This window comes from Oncorhynchus nerka, linkage group LG17 (assembly GCF_034236695.1).
Source record: "Oncorhynchus nerka isolate Pitt River linkage group LG17, Oner_Uvic_2.0, whole genome shotgun sequence".
Taxonomy (NCBI): Eukaryota; Metazoa; Chordata; class Actinopteri; order Salmoniformes; family Salmonidae; genus Oncorhynchus; species Oncorhynchus nerka.
In genome coordinates this window covers 43,906,203-43,922,180 of record NC_088412.1, presented here as the reverse complement: position 1 = coordinate 43,922,180, position 15,978 = coordinate 43,906,203, and positions in this window count along the sequence as shown.

Here is a 15,978-nt window from a genome sequence, read left to right as displayed (position 1 = left end):
AACTGGAGCAGCGGGACAGCAAGGAGTCATCATGTCAGGTAATCCTGGGGCATGGTCCTAGGGCTCAGGTCCTCCGAGAGAGAGAAAGAAAGAGAGAAAGAGAGAAAGAAAGAGAGAAGGAGAGAATTAGAGAACGCACCGAATAGGACAGTAGAAGTACTCCAGATATAACAAACTGACCCCAGCCCCCCGACACATAAACTACTGCAGCATAAATACTTGAGGGTGAGACAGGAGGAGTCAGGAGACACTGTGGCCCCATCCGAGGACACCCCTGGACAGGGCCAAACAGGAAGGATATAACCCCACCCACTTTGCCAAAGCACAGCCCCCACACCACTAGAGGGATATCTTCAACCACCAAATTTACCATCCTGAGACAAGGCTGAGTATAGCCCAAAAAGATCTCCGCCATGGCACAACCCAAGGGGGGCGCCAACCCAGACAGGATGACCACATCAGTGAATCAACCCACTCAGGTGACGCACACATTCTCTCATGATGGCATGAGAGAGCCCCAGTAAGCCAGTGACTCAGCCCCTGTAATAGGGTTAGAGGCAGAGAATCCCAGTGGAAAGAGGGGAACCGGCCAGGCAGAGACAGCAAGGGCGGTTCGTTGCTCCAGAGCCTTTCCGTTCACCTTCCACTCCTGGGCCAGACTACACTCAATCATATGACCCACAAAGAGATGAGTCTTCAGTAAAGACTTAAAGGTTGAGACCGAGTTTGCGTCTCTGACATGGGTAGGCAGACCATTCCATAAAAATGGAGCTCTATAGGAGAAAGCCCTGCCTCCAGCTGTTTGCTTAGAAATTCTAGGGACAATTAGGAGGCCTGCGTCTTGTGACCGTAGCGTACGTGTAGGTATGTACGGCAGGCCCAAATCAGAGAGATAGGTAGGAGCAAGCCCATGTAATGCTTTGTAGGTTAGCAGTAAAACCTTGAAATCAGCCCTTGCTTTGACAGGAAGCTAGTGTAGGGAGGCTAGCACTGGAGTAATATGATCAAATTTTTTGGTTCTAGTCAGGATTCTAGCAGCTGTATTTAGCACTAACTGAAATGTATTTAGTGCTTTATCCGGGTAGCCGGAAAGTAGAGCATTGCAGTAGTCTAACCTAGAAGTGACAAAAGCATGGATTAGTGCTTGATGTCCTTTGGGTAGTGGATCATTCTTGATACACACAGAAAACTGTTGAGTTTGAAAACCCCAGCAGCGTTGCAGTTCTTAACACACCCAAACAGGTTTGCCTGGCACCTACTACCATACCCTGTTCAAAGGCACACATATTTTGTCTTGCCCATTGCCCATTTGTCTTGCCCACACAAACAATCCATGTCTCAATTGTCTCGAGGCTTAAAAATTATAATGTAACCTGTTTCCTACCCGTCATCTACACTGATTGAAGTGGATTTAGCAGGTGACATCAATAAGGGATCATAACTTTCACTTGGATTCACCTGGTCAGTCTATGTCATGGAAAGAGCAGGTGGTCCTAATATTTTTTACACTCAGTACCTTCAGAAAGTATTCACACCCCTTAACTTTTTACATATTTTGTGTTACAGCCTTAATTTCAAATGGATTCCATTTAGATGTTGTGTCACTGATCTACCCACAATACCCCATAATGTCAAAGTGGAATTATGTTTTTAGAAACTTGTACAAATTAATAAAAAATGAAAAAGTGAAATGTCTATGTATTCAACCCCTTTATTATGGCAAGCCTAAATAACTTTGGGAATATAAATGTGCTTAAAACAAGTCATGTAATAAATTGCATGGACTAACTTTCTATGCAATAATGGTGTTTAACCTGATTTTGGAATGACTACCCCATCTCTGTTGACCCCACACAACTGAGCAAGAGGACAAGTACATTAGTGTCTAGTTTGAGAAACAGACGCCTCACAAGTCCTCAACTGGCAAGCTTCATTAAATAGTAAAATACCAGTCTCAACGTCAACAGTGAAGAGGCAACTCCGGGATGCTGGCCTTCTATGTAGAGTTGCAAAGAAAAAGCCATATCTCAGACTGGCCAATAAAAAAAAAGATTATGATGGTCAAAAGAACACAGACACTGTACAGAGGGTCTCTGCCAAGAAGGCCAGCATCCTGGAGTCGCCTCTTCACTGTTGAAATGATCATGTGACAAATGCAGTGGAAATACTTTTTAACGTATTTGTTGACAGAATAACCATAACGTCGCGATGCTGTTTTGTGGTTCTCCCACTACAACTTGTCAAAGCATGCAGTTTATTAGACTATAGATAAAATAAGTGAAAACATTTTCTCGCTCTTATTCAAATTGTTATCATGTAGCCTACCCTCTGCCCTGTATCTGCGAGCTGTTAGCTAGAAAACACATGCCAAGACCAGAATGGGCACATTTGCTGTTTATCGCAGACATTTTGTGCCAAAACCATCAACAGAGTTAAAACCAGGGGATAGAACTGGTTCAGGCAACAGAACCCAAAACCCTGTTTTGAGGAACAGAAACAGAACTGGGAATAAAAGTGATGACTAGGTTCCAGAACAGATCCGTCATTTTAAAATCTTAAGAACTGGTTAATTAAGTGATGACCCAAGAAGCCGGTGTTTGGAGGATATAATGGTACGGGTGCCAATATATCCTCCAAACACAGGCTTCGAGGGCATTATCACTTTTACACAACGGGTTACCAACATATTCAAATAATGATTGACATATTTTCATTAAAAATACTATTTTGATGAATTTATTCTTACTATTTCATCCTTCCACAAGATATAGTCCCGAAACAAATATAGGGTGGCTAGTCGTTTGTTCTATTGGTTCGGTTGCCAGAGACATGACCCAGTCGTTCAGTATCTATGGACGCGACCCAGCCGTTGGTTCTAAATGTTCGATTGCCATACTGACTGGAAACGTTCTTATCCCTTGCATGCTACCTAGCCAACTACGGCTAACTTACAGTCATGTCAAATATTGCAGACAGAATAACAACAGTAGCTGCATTTGTTTTCTAGTGACATTTATATAGATATATCCATAACAATGAGCTAATTGAGGCACGATTTCACCTGGCATGGAAAATGTGTTCACTCATCAGGACACTGTTGTTCAGAGGAGCTAGCCAACAACACAGCTACAGTAAAATAATCACTTCAAACTGAAGCTGGAAAGAAAAAAAATGAATGCCAGCTGATTCATGATTTCAACTGGCTAAGAAACGCTGCCAGCCTCCTCTCTCTGTCTCTTGTACTACTCCCGAACCCTACACGTCCATTACTATGGGACAGTTGGAGATAGAATTTGAATATTGAAATAATTTAGCAAATTTCTGAGATTTAGACAGTAATGTTAATACAACTCTCCGCTGTTGAAATCTAAATGTTAGTCTAAAAGAAATGTTTGATAATGTTTTGATGTTTTTATAGTGGAGATAAAGTGTATTACTTCCCTACCTGGGCTGATGAGACAGTGGATTGCACAGTCAGATGGAACAGAGTAGGCATTTTAACATCATAGATTTAACTTGTGGAATAGACACCGGCTGGAATGCACTTTTAAACAATCAGCATTCAGGACTAGACTCACCTGTTGTATAAAACCTGTTAAAATCTGATGCCCTCTGGTGGTATTTTGAGGGGGAATAGTTTTTGTCGTGCGCTTGGACTTGGTCTTGGTGCGCTCAACCTGCTCCACTACAGCCCGTCCTCCTTTTCCCGTAGTCCACAATAATCTCCTTTGTCTTGATCACGTTGAGGGAGCGGTTGATGTCCTTGCACCACATGGTCCTCCCTATAGGCTGTCTCGTCGTTGTCGGTGATCAGGCCTACCACTGTTGTGTCATCGGCAAACTTAATGATGGTGTTGGAATCGTGCCTGGCCGTGCCGTCATGAGTGAACAGGGAGTACATGAGGTTACTGAGCACACACCACTGAGGGGCCCTGTGTTGAGGATCAGCGTGATGGATGTGTTGTTACCTACCCTTACCACCTGGGAGTGGCCAGTCAGGAAGTCTAGGATCCAGTTGCAGAGGGAGGTGTTTAGTCCCAGGGTCCTTAGCTTAGTGATGAGCTTTGAGGGCACTATGTTGTTGAACGCTGAGCTGTCGTCAATGAATAGCATTCTCACATAGGTGTTCCTTTTGTCCAGGTGTGAAAGGGCAGTGTCGAGTGCAATAGCGATTGCATCATCTGTGAATCTGTTTCACTAGGACCGGGAGTAACAATGGCCACCTTTCTCTTTTGCGCACAACTCACTTTGAGAGCCCCCACCTCTCCACTTATGCAATGTGGTCGTTCACGCTCATTCTTCAAAATAAAAGCCTGAAACTATGTCTAAAGGCTGTTGACACCTTAGGGAGGCCATATAAAAAGGAATATGGTTGATATCCCTTTAAATGGGCAATAGGGATGCATAACAACAGAGAGGTTTCAGAAACAGGGGCACTTCCTGATTGGATTTTCCTCAGGTTTTAGCCTGCAATATCAGTTCTGTAACTCACAGACAAAATTTTGACAATTTTGGAAACTTTAGAGTGTTTTCTATCCTAATCTGTCAATTATATGCATATTCTAGCATCTGGTCCTGAGAAATAGGCCGTTTACTTTGGGAACGTTTTGGATATAGTGAAAGATTTGTCCCAAATACAATGCTTTTCATTTTTGAAATATTTAGGACTAACATATTCCTTGCCACCTATTCTGACACTAACTGCAACTCTTTGTTAAGTGTTGAAGTCATTTCAGTCACTGTAGTAGCTGACAAGTAAAGTGTTGTGACATCCATATACAGAGACACTTTACTCAAAGCCAGTGGCATGTCATTAGAAAAGATTGAAGGGGCCTAAACAGCTACCCTGGAGAGTTCCTTATCCTACCTGGATTATGTTGGAGAGGCGTCCATTAAAGAACACCCTCTGTGTTCTGCTAGACAGGTAACTCTTTATCCAGAATATAGCAGGGGAAGTAAAGCCATAACACATACGTTTTTCCAGCAGCAGACTATGATCAATAATGTCAAAAGCCGCACTGAAGTCTAACAAAGCAGCCCCCTTTTTATTGTCAATTTATCAATAATCAGTCATTTATGTATGTGCTGTGCTTGTGGAATGTCTTTCCTATAAGCATTCTGAAAGTCTGTTGTCAATTTGTTTACTGTAAAATAGCATTGTATCTGGTTAAACACATTTTTTTCAAAATGTTTACTAAGTGTTGGTAACAGCTATTTAAGCCAGTAAAGTGGGCTTTTCTATTCTTGGGAAGTGGAATGACTTTTGCTTCCCTCCAGGCCTGAAGGGCACACACTTTCTACTAGGCTTAAATTTAAGATATGGAAAATAGGAGTGGCAATATCGTCCGCTATTGTAACGGTTTTCTTCCGTTGACGGAGAGGAGGACCAAAATTCAGCGTGGTTAGTGGTCAACATGTTTAACATAGATGATAACCGAGAACACTACAAACTAAAAAACAACAAATGTGAAAACCGAAACAGTCCTATCTGGTGCAATGACACAAAGACAGAAGACAACCACTCACAAAGTACCCACAGAATATGGCTGCCTAAATATGGTTCCCAATCAGAGACAACGATAGACACCTGCCTCTAATTGAGAACCAATCTAGGCAACCATAGACATACAAACTACCTAGAAAGGAAACCCCATAAACATACAAAAAACCTAGACCAGACAAAACACATAAATCCCCTATGTCACACCCTGACCTAAACAAAATAATAAAGAAAACAAAGATAACTAAGGCCAGGGCGTGACAGCTATTATCTGCAGTAATTTGTCATCCTGGTTGTCACACTCACTTTAAGGAATCAGATATACTTGGATGTGTAGTGTCAGCGTTTGTTACTGGCATGTCATGCCTAAGTCTGAAAAAATCAAGTAGTCGGCAATATCAGTGGGTTTTGTGATGAACGAGCCATCTGATTCAATAAATGATGCAGCCAAGTTTGCCTTTTTGCCCAACATTTTCAAAGCTTTTGACTATCATTCTTTATATAATGAATTTTTGTTTCATAGTATAGCTTATTTTTATTGTTATTCATAGTCACATGACTTCTCAATTTGCAGTACATTTGCCAATCAGTTGAGCTGCCAAAATTCTTTGCCATACCTTTTGCCTCATCCCTCTCAACCATAACATTTTTCAATTTCTCATGAATCAAAGGGGATTGAACAGTTTTTACAGTCATTTTCATAATGGGTGCATGCTTATTAGTAACTGGAATAATCCATTTCAGAAATGTGTCAACTGCAGCGTCTGGTTGCTCCTCATTACACACCACAGAACAGCAAATATTATTTACATCAACAACACAAGAATCACAACAAAACTTATACACTATATTTGGCCCAGCCTTTTGAACTTTTCTTTTCTTAGATATGGCCACTATATTGTGATCTCTACATCCTATGGATTTGGATACTGTTTTAAAGCACATTTCTACCTTGGTAGGTTGCAGTGGAGGATGCTAAGGGGAGGATGGCTCATAATAATGGCTGGAACGCAGCAAATGGAATGGCATTAAACAAATGGAAACTACTTGGTTGATGTATTTGATACCATTCCACCTATTTCGCTCCAGCCATTACCACAAGCCCATCCGCCCCGAATAAGTTGCCACCAACCTCCTGTGGTAGGTTGACTGATAACCTGAACCAGGTTGCAGGCACTGGTTAGAGTTTTTCTTGAGTGGGCGGCTTGATGAAAGCCAGTCAATATTTAAATCACCCAGAAAATATACCTCTGTTGATATCACATACATAATCAAGCATTTCACACATATTATCCAGATACTGACTGTTAGCACTTGGTGGTCTACAGTAGCTTCCCACAAGAATGGGCTTTAGGTGAGGCAGATTTAACATGAGATCCTTTCTGAGCTTTACAGGAATGTGGTTCTGAAAATAGACCGCAACACCGCCACCATTGGCATTTCTTTCTTTTCAGTACATGTTATAACCATGTATTGCTACCACTGTATCATGAAAGTGAGTTTCATAGATAGTCAGAATATGAATATTATGTTACAAGCAAGTTATTGAATTCATTAACCTTGTTTTTTTGGCTACATATCTTAATATGGGCTATTTGTAGCACTTTTCTGGGTTGCTTGAATGTTTTTGATGCTTTACTGGGAAGCTTATCAGAAGTAGACTTGCTCATGTTATTTATATTGGAGCTTATGGTGCACTATGAGCTGCACACGGTGGACTTCCTACTAGGGCTAAAATTCGCTAGCTAGCTAACTACCAACTGTAACAGTGTATTTAAGAGATAGCAAGTGCTCACTTACTGTATGTTTTCAATGAACATTTCAAGATTAAATATTGTTGACAACAAGTAAACTATTTAAGCCAACCCTGTCTGTTTTGCCCCATAGTTGCGCACGCGTCGGGGTTGTTGCTAAACAACCAACTCGTCTATTGTACCCCATCAATTTAAATGTATAGCGGACAGATTGGAGTGGCAGTAAGTCTTAAACCTTAAATGGTGGAGCATTTTGTTATGCCTTGTAGTCACTGCCAGTTTGGAAGCCTTTGTTAAGGCCTCTAGAAGTTCAGGTGCTATAAATTACCAAATATTCATACACTTTACCTACCAGCAAACCTGCTTGCACCAATCCCTTGAAATTACAGTAAAATATACTGAAATACAAACCTCTCCCTTCAATGAACATCATTCATCCATTCGTATTACGGTATGATTTACTTTTGTACAGTCAATTTTACTGTATTGTACTGTCTGTCATTACACAATACTTGCTTTGATACTGTATTAACATTACAGTAGGTGTACCGTAATATGAACACAGCATTTGCTTGTCACTTAGCTGCCTGTAAGCTACTGTCAAATTCACGGTAATGCCTTTACAGTGTATATACAACTTCAGTTTTATTTTCAAGAAATGCTTTTTATGTGCACTATTTTTATCACGCTTTTTTTGTCTAAATATTGGAATATTCACTTAAATCTTTCAACAAATTGATGGAAACCTAGTTTATGTGTTCCATTTCTATCTGTAACAAAGTGTGACACCACAGGTAAGCTAGAGTTCACATAAGAGCTGTTCTCGACCTTTTTGAGAACTCTATCCTCCACTTCAGCATTAGAGCTCTCAGCTCTCCATTATACTAATTAATTTGAACACACAGAGCAGAAACAGCAGCCTAACTATCCAGTATGATTCATAAACGTAATTATTCCTCTCAAAATGTAATGATTATAGGGTAGCGTTCACAGACTCGTTCACATGAACAAACAAAGACACGTTAGCCAACACGTTTGCATCATTTTAATGCAGCTGGCTGCCTCACTGCATAAACTGCATTCCACCATGCTTTTCATACTACTAAAGAGAGACAATTAGTCTGGAGAGAGTAAGAGATGTTCATGTGTAAGAGTCTCTATTAAATCAACCCACACGATCAGATAAACATTTAGAACATTTAAAACCTTGTTCGGTTGAATTGTTAGGAAATCTCCTCCAGGATCAGGGTCGACTGGGTTCTGTAACCTTAAGGGTGTGTCTGCATTTATTCTTCCTGGCTTGTATCAAAATCAAACTTAGCCAGCTGAGCAGCCCATCTCTCTTCAACGGTACTCAGGTTAGCACTGTCTATACTTGAAATGATTGTGATCTGTGTAAGCCACAAACTTTGAGTGCAACTGGTACTCCCTGAACGTATCAGTCACATCCCATTTAAGGGCAAGAGGTTTGAATGCACTGTAGTGCTTGACGTTCCGTTCTGATCTGTGGAGTCCCCGACTGGCATACGTCAGTACTTTCTCTACTCCATTTTGATGTTGGCTTAACACAGCACCCAGGCCATTGAAGCTTGCATCTCTGGTCAAGATAAATGGCTCTATGAAGTCCAGGTATGCCAAGATAGGCGCTGTGGTAAGTTTATCTTAGAGTTTGTCGAACGCCTGCTGACGAGCGCGAATACATCCCATTGGAAGGGGAGTGCCTCTTTGTTCTTCTTTGGTTTTACCCTCCAGCCCATACAGGAGAGCTGCAATCCAAGAAAAGTTGGGGACAAATTTTCAGCTAATGAACCCCAAACCCAGGTGGATATCAATAGGGCATTTAGGAGTAGGCCAGTCTCTTACCACTGTGTTTTTTCCTTCATTGACACGGACACCCTTGGCTGAGATGACGTGTCCCAGGAACTGCACATCTTGCTTCACAATATGGCATTTGCTTGGTTTAAGTTTCAGACCACACTCTCCAAGCTTCAAGAACACTGTAACAAGCCTTTCCAAGTGTCTCAAAGTCACTGGAGAAAACCAAGATATGCTTGAACAGCATCTCAAGCAGGTGATCATCCAGCGCCGACTTCATTAACATTTGGAAGGTCACTGGAGCATTTGACAATCCAAAAGGTGTCCCTGGTCCACTCGAATAAACCAAACACGGTGGTGACTGCAGTCCTGACCTGGTCACTTGAATCCATTGCAACTTGGAGTTATCCTTGCATGTGACACTGTTCAATCCACGATGGTCACAGCAAAACCTTACACTGCAGTCCTTCTTCTTAACGATCACTGCCGGTAATGCCCATAGGCTATAGCTCCAATTTGAGAATTACCTATGCCACAAGGTCCATTTCATGTTTTTTAAACTCCTGAGCTGTGCTCGAATACTGATACCAACCGCACTAGCTGTACTATTTGTGACGTAAATTGAGTATGTAATATGCTTCTTGGTCATAGTATGGATATAGTTAGTATATAAAAAGTTACCATCTTCAGAAAATGGCCGTGGCTTTACAACATTTTCAGATTTGAAGAAAATGGCGGAAAATATGGAGCCAAAGTCTGACGAGCGCGAATACAAATGGATGTATAAAAACGTAATATTAATTGCCTTAATTATGACAAATGTTAAGCAAATGTTAAGCAATGTAATAAAAATGTATGACTTTTCAAATAAGTTACGTTACACGTTGTTGGCTGACAATTTGTTAGCTACTCTATTCTTACGAACCGCATACATACAAGCAAGTACGGTAATGATTTGCTATGCGGCATAGCATATTATTACAGCAGTTGCTCGTATGTACCGGTATGTTAGCTAGCTAACGTTAGTTGGCTACTAATACTGTCACGGTCGTCATAATGAGGAGACCAAGGCACAGCGTGGTAAGCGTACATTCTTCTTTAATTAACGAAAGAACACTGAACAAACTATCAAAACGAACCATGAAGCTAATATGCGTAGTGCAGACAGGCAACTAAACATAGACCAAGAACCCACAAACTACCCAAGGAATATGGCTACCTAAATATGGTCCCCAATCAGAGACAACGATAAACAGCTGCCTCTGATTGAGAACCAATCTAGACAACCATAGACATAAACACCTAGACTACCAAAACCCCTAGACATACAAAAAACCCTAGACAATACAAACACTAAACAAACCACCCTCGTCACACCCTGACCAAACCAAAATAATAAAGAAAACAAAGATAACTAAGGTCAGGGCATGACAAATACATCAAACTTTCCAGAATATTAACTACAGTACCAGTCAAACGTTTGGACACACCTACTGATTCCAGGGTTTTTCTTTATTTGTACTATTTTCTACAATGTAGAATAATAGTGAAGACCTTAAAACTATAAAATAACACATAAGGAATAATGTAGTAACCAAAAAAGTGTTAAACAAATCAAAATATATTTATATTTGAGATACTTCAAAGTAGCCACCCTTTGCCTTGTTGACAGCTTTGCACACTCTTGTCATTCTCTCAACCAGCTTCATGAGGTAGTCACCTGGAATGCATTTCAATTAACAGGTGTGCCTTGTTGAAAGTTAATTTGTGGAATTTCTTTTCTTCTTAATGTGTTTGTGCCAATCAGTTGTGTTGTGACAAGTTAGGGGTGGTATACAGAAGATAATAATATGGAAATAACAGCTCAAATAAGCAAAGAGAAACGACAGTCCATCATTACTTTAAAACATGAATGTCAGTCAATCAGGGAACATTTCAAGAACTTTAAAAGTTTCTTCAAGTGCAGTCGCTAAAACCATCAAGCGCTATGATGAAATTGGCTCTCATGAGGACAGCCGAGGGAAAGGAAGACATAGAGTTACCTCTGCTGCAGAGGATGAGTTAATTCAAATTAACTGCACCTCAGATTGCAGTCCAAATATATGCTTTACAGAGTTCAAGTAACATGCACATCTCATGAGGAGACCTTGGGACGGCAGCGTAGCCTAGTGGTCAGAGCATTGGACTAGATCAAATCCCCAAGCAAAATCTGTTGTTCTGCCCCTGAACAAGGCAGTTAACCCACTGTTCCTAGGCCATTATTGAGAATAAGAATGTTCTTAACTGACTTGCCTAGTTAAATAAATAATAATGGTTGAATTGCTGCAAAGAAACCACTACTAGACACCAAGGAGAGACTTGATTGGTCCAAGAACAATAGAACGGTGGAAATCTATCTGATGAGTCTAAATTTGAGATTTTGGGTTCCAACCGTCGTGTCCTTGTGATACACATAGTAGGTGAACGGATGATCTCTGTGTAGTATCTGGGATCTACATCTGTTTATATTAGTTACTGTGCTGTTACTAAGCAGTAATGCATTACGGCAGTGCTACGTTACTACACCTAATAGGAAATGCACATGCGCACTGGGGTGCTGGGAACTGTAGAGCACGAGGGGTTTTTGACTAAACAAAAAAACTAACTGTACTCCCGTCTCCTGCCTGGTCATTTCTCCACAACACAAATATTACACTCTGCATGTGTGGTTCTCAACGTGAAGCATGGAGGAGGAGGTATGGGGGTGCTTTGCTGGTGACACTGTCTGTGATGTTTTTATTTATTTCAAGGAACAATTAACCAGCATGGCTACCAAAGTATTCTGCAGCGATACGCCATCCCATCTGGTTTGCGCTTAGTGGGACTATCATTTGTTTTTCAACAGGACAAGGACACAACATACCTCCAGGCTGGGTAAGCGCTATTTGACCAAGAAGGAGAGTGATGGAGTGCTTCATTAGATGACCTGGCATCCACAGTCACCCGACCTCAACAGAATTGAGATTGAAACTCACTGACTGCAACACGCCGAAACCATGGAACTTTCCTATGTTTTATCAATACGATTAGGACTACTTTAGATTAGTTTAGTGCTTTTATGAGTGTGAGACATCTCACAATCATTCCCAGTTGATACCATTTGCTAATGTTTCTTTTGAGGTTTGTGTGGGAAACTGCATTGCATTTAAGGTGCACTTTCGGTGTGAACAAAAAAAATGTCTTTCAGATCAATAATGGATTACAGATGATTAAATACAGGGTTTTGGGGCGGCAGGGTAGCCTAGTGGTTAGAGCGTTGGACTAGTAACTGGAAGGTTGCAAGTTCAAACCCCCGAGCTGACAAGGTACAAATCTGTCATTCTGCCCCTGAACAGGCAGTTAACCCACTGTCCCTAGGCCGTCATTGAAAATAAGAATTTGTTCTTAACTGACTTGCCTAGTTAAATAAAGGTAAAAAAATAAAAAAATTCCATGAATTTGACAGACCTATCCGTACGTAACCTACAGTATATTCTCTCTTATGGAGAATATTTATTGGGCATATTATACTTTCAAACGCATTCATATATTCAAAGCTTCCTACCAAACATGGGAGGGGATGAAGGTGGCTTGGGGGTGCGGAATCCTCTCAAAGGGAATTTCAAATCAACCTTAATACAGACAGCATGCCATTATATTATAGTGAGGCCTTGCATCTTAGTTTTTTATGTGCACATAAAGCCTCATCCTTTAAATTCAGTCATTAGTAATGCATTAAGGACACCTGCTAAATTAAGTGGCTGGTGTAGTTGTTTTTGTCAAATCTATCTTTTGTAATAGAATGTTGTGTTCCAGTTGCAAGACAAGTCTAATCACTTGGGAATTCAAAAAGGGTGTACCACAGGGTTCGGTTATAGGACCATTGTTATTCTCAGTCTTTGTTATGATCTACCTTTCGTATGTGCAACAAGCTTGTTTCTTTGTCTGAAAGTTTGGACAGTTGTATCAGAACATTGGTTTGGTAATTCTTGTATTGAATATGGCCATTGTGCATCAAACGTGTGTAAGGAAAGACCATGGCAAACATTTCATTGGTTCTTCTCTTTCTTCTCTTTAGAGGTGAAATGCCAGCCGGTGTTCTTTGTTTTTATTACTGAAACAAAGTTGTCATTTGAAGATTTCCCCAATCAAATATTAGCAGATTACCATTGCTCATCAGTTACATTCCAAATAAAAGCTTTTTTTTGTATTTTGGTAGGCCTATGTTGGGAACCTTATATCTTAGCATTTTGGAGCTCCCCTTTGCTCCTGTGGAAACCAAGGAGTGGCGTAGCACGGCTACTGTCTATCATTTCACACAATGACCCGGAGTTTAGAGAGCATGGATTGAAGTCTGAATTTCAACACAGCTTTGTCTGCTTTAAATGCAACAATTTCAAAGATTTTACTGAGTTCATATAAGGAATTCAGTCAATTTAAATAAAATCTTTAGGCCTTAATCTAATCTATGGATTACACATGACTGGGAATACAGATATACATCTGTTGGTCACAAATACATTTACATTTACATTTAAGTCATTTAGCAGACGCTCTTATCCAGAGCGACTTACAGATATATATATATTTTTAAAGGTAGGGGCGTGGATCAGAAAACCAGTCAGTATCTGGTGTGACCACCATTTGCCTCATGCATTGCGACACATCTCCTTCGCATAGAGTTGATCAGGCTATTGATTGTGGCCTGTGGAATTTTGTCCCACTCCTCAATTGCTGTGTGAAGTTGCTGGATAATGGTGGGAACTGGAACACACTTTCGTACACCTCGATCCAGAGCATCCCAAAAATGTTCAATGGGTGACATGCAGGCCATGTAAGAACTGGGACATTTTCAGCTTCCAGCAATTGTGTACAGATCCTTGCGACATGGGGCCATGCATTATCATGCTGAAACATGAGGTGGTGGCGGCGGATAAATGGCAAGACAATGGGCGTCAGGATCTTATCACGGTATCTCTGTGCATTCAAATTGCCATTGATAAAATACAATTGTGTTCGTTGTCCATAGCTTATGCCTGTCCATACCATAACACTGCCGTGGGACACTCTGTTCACAACACTGACCTCAGCAAACCGCTCGCCCACACGACGCCATACCTGCTGTCTGCCATCTGCCTGGTACAGTTCAAACCGGGATTCATCTGTGAAGAGAAGACTTCTCCAGCATGCCAGTGGCCATCGAAGTTGAGCATTTTCCCACTGAAGTTGGTTACGATGCCGAACTGCAGTCAGGTCAAGACCCTGGTTAGGACAATGAGCACACAGATTAACTTCCCTAAGAAGGTTTCTGACAGTTTGTGAAGAAATTATTCAGTTGTGCAAACCCACAGTTTCATCAGCTGTCCAGGTGGCTGGTCTCAGACAATCCTGCAGGTGAAGAAGCCAAATGTGGAGGTCCTGGGCTGGCTTGGTTACATGTGTTGTGAGGCCAGTTGGACATACTGCCAAATTCTCTAAAATGGTGTTGGAGGCTACATATGGTAGAGAAATGAACATTAAATTCTCTGGCAACAGTTCTGGCGGACATTCCTGCAGTAAGCATGGCAATTATATCATTGTGTTGTATGACAAAACTTAAGAGTGGCCTTTTATTGTCCCCAGCAAAAGGAGCACTTGTGTAATGATCATGCTGTTTTTCAGCTTCTTTATATGCCACACCTGTCTGGTGGATGGATTATATTCGCAAAGGACAAATGCTCACAAACAAGGATGTAAACAAAAGTGTGCACACAATTTGAGAGAAATAATATTTTCATGCACATGGAAAATGTATTTTATTTCAGATCATGAAACATGGGACCAACACTTTACATGTTGTGTTTATATTTTTGTTCAGTATAAAAAAAAAATGCCTCGTGTGATCAGGGTGAGATATGCTCCTACTGTACAGTATGTGTCATCACGACAGAATCCCAACTCCGAGTGGAAAACTCACTGGTGACTAACCTGATTCATTCTGACAGCTTTCAGATTATCTTCCCATCACCCCACCCCCAAAAATAATAATAACTTGTAAAAAAAGAAGAGAGGCTATGAATTTATAGAACTCCTTGATGTCAGCTGTCTTTGTGCATTGCAGAAACCACATTATGAGTTACTAGTAAAATCAACACGCTTTCCTTTTAGAATGTGCTGAGTCTATCCATAACCACAGGCATATTGACAGTGCTGACATTAGTTTGCCTATGCAGTAAATTGTGATTGATAGTCACGTCAATCTGAAATGTCTTGAGGATGTTTGTTGGTAGCATGTTCTCTACCGTTAGACATTGCGAGGCCCGAAGGCTTATCCTTAATGACCTTTCGGTACTCTTATTACTTTTAGAAGCATGTCTCTAACTGTTCTCAATAAATCACAGATTAAAAATATCCTATCACAATCCCATGTAATCTGCCCCATAGCAAATTACTACCAGGGATGTTTTGCTTATGTAAAGATAGGCTTTTTAAAGACTAATGTAACCCTAGCATGGTTTTGATAAAATTACGCCATTTATGTGCACATTAACATGATAGGCCAACACGTATACACAATTTACCCTGAAAATGGGGAGAAATCATGAACTGATTAATGAGTTTTGTAAAGTATTCTTAGTGTTTATTCGAGTGCTGTATACTGTAGTACTTTTTCAGTTCATGTCCTTTTGGTGACAGTAAAGCTTAATTCAGCATGAGTGAGAGATGTGGCTTTGACTCATTCGTTATAAATAGGAGGAAACATCACATGCTTCAACCGCCTCACGAACAAACATAAGAAAAGGAGGAGAAATTTAATGAGCAGATCCTAGAAAAATGTATGACATTTGGCACAATGGGGTCATGTTGTTCTCTTGGTCATGCATCATTTGTGACAGACATTGATGAAGCACC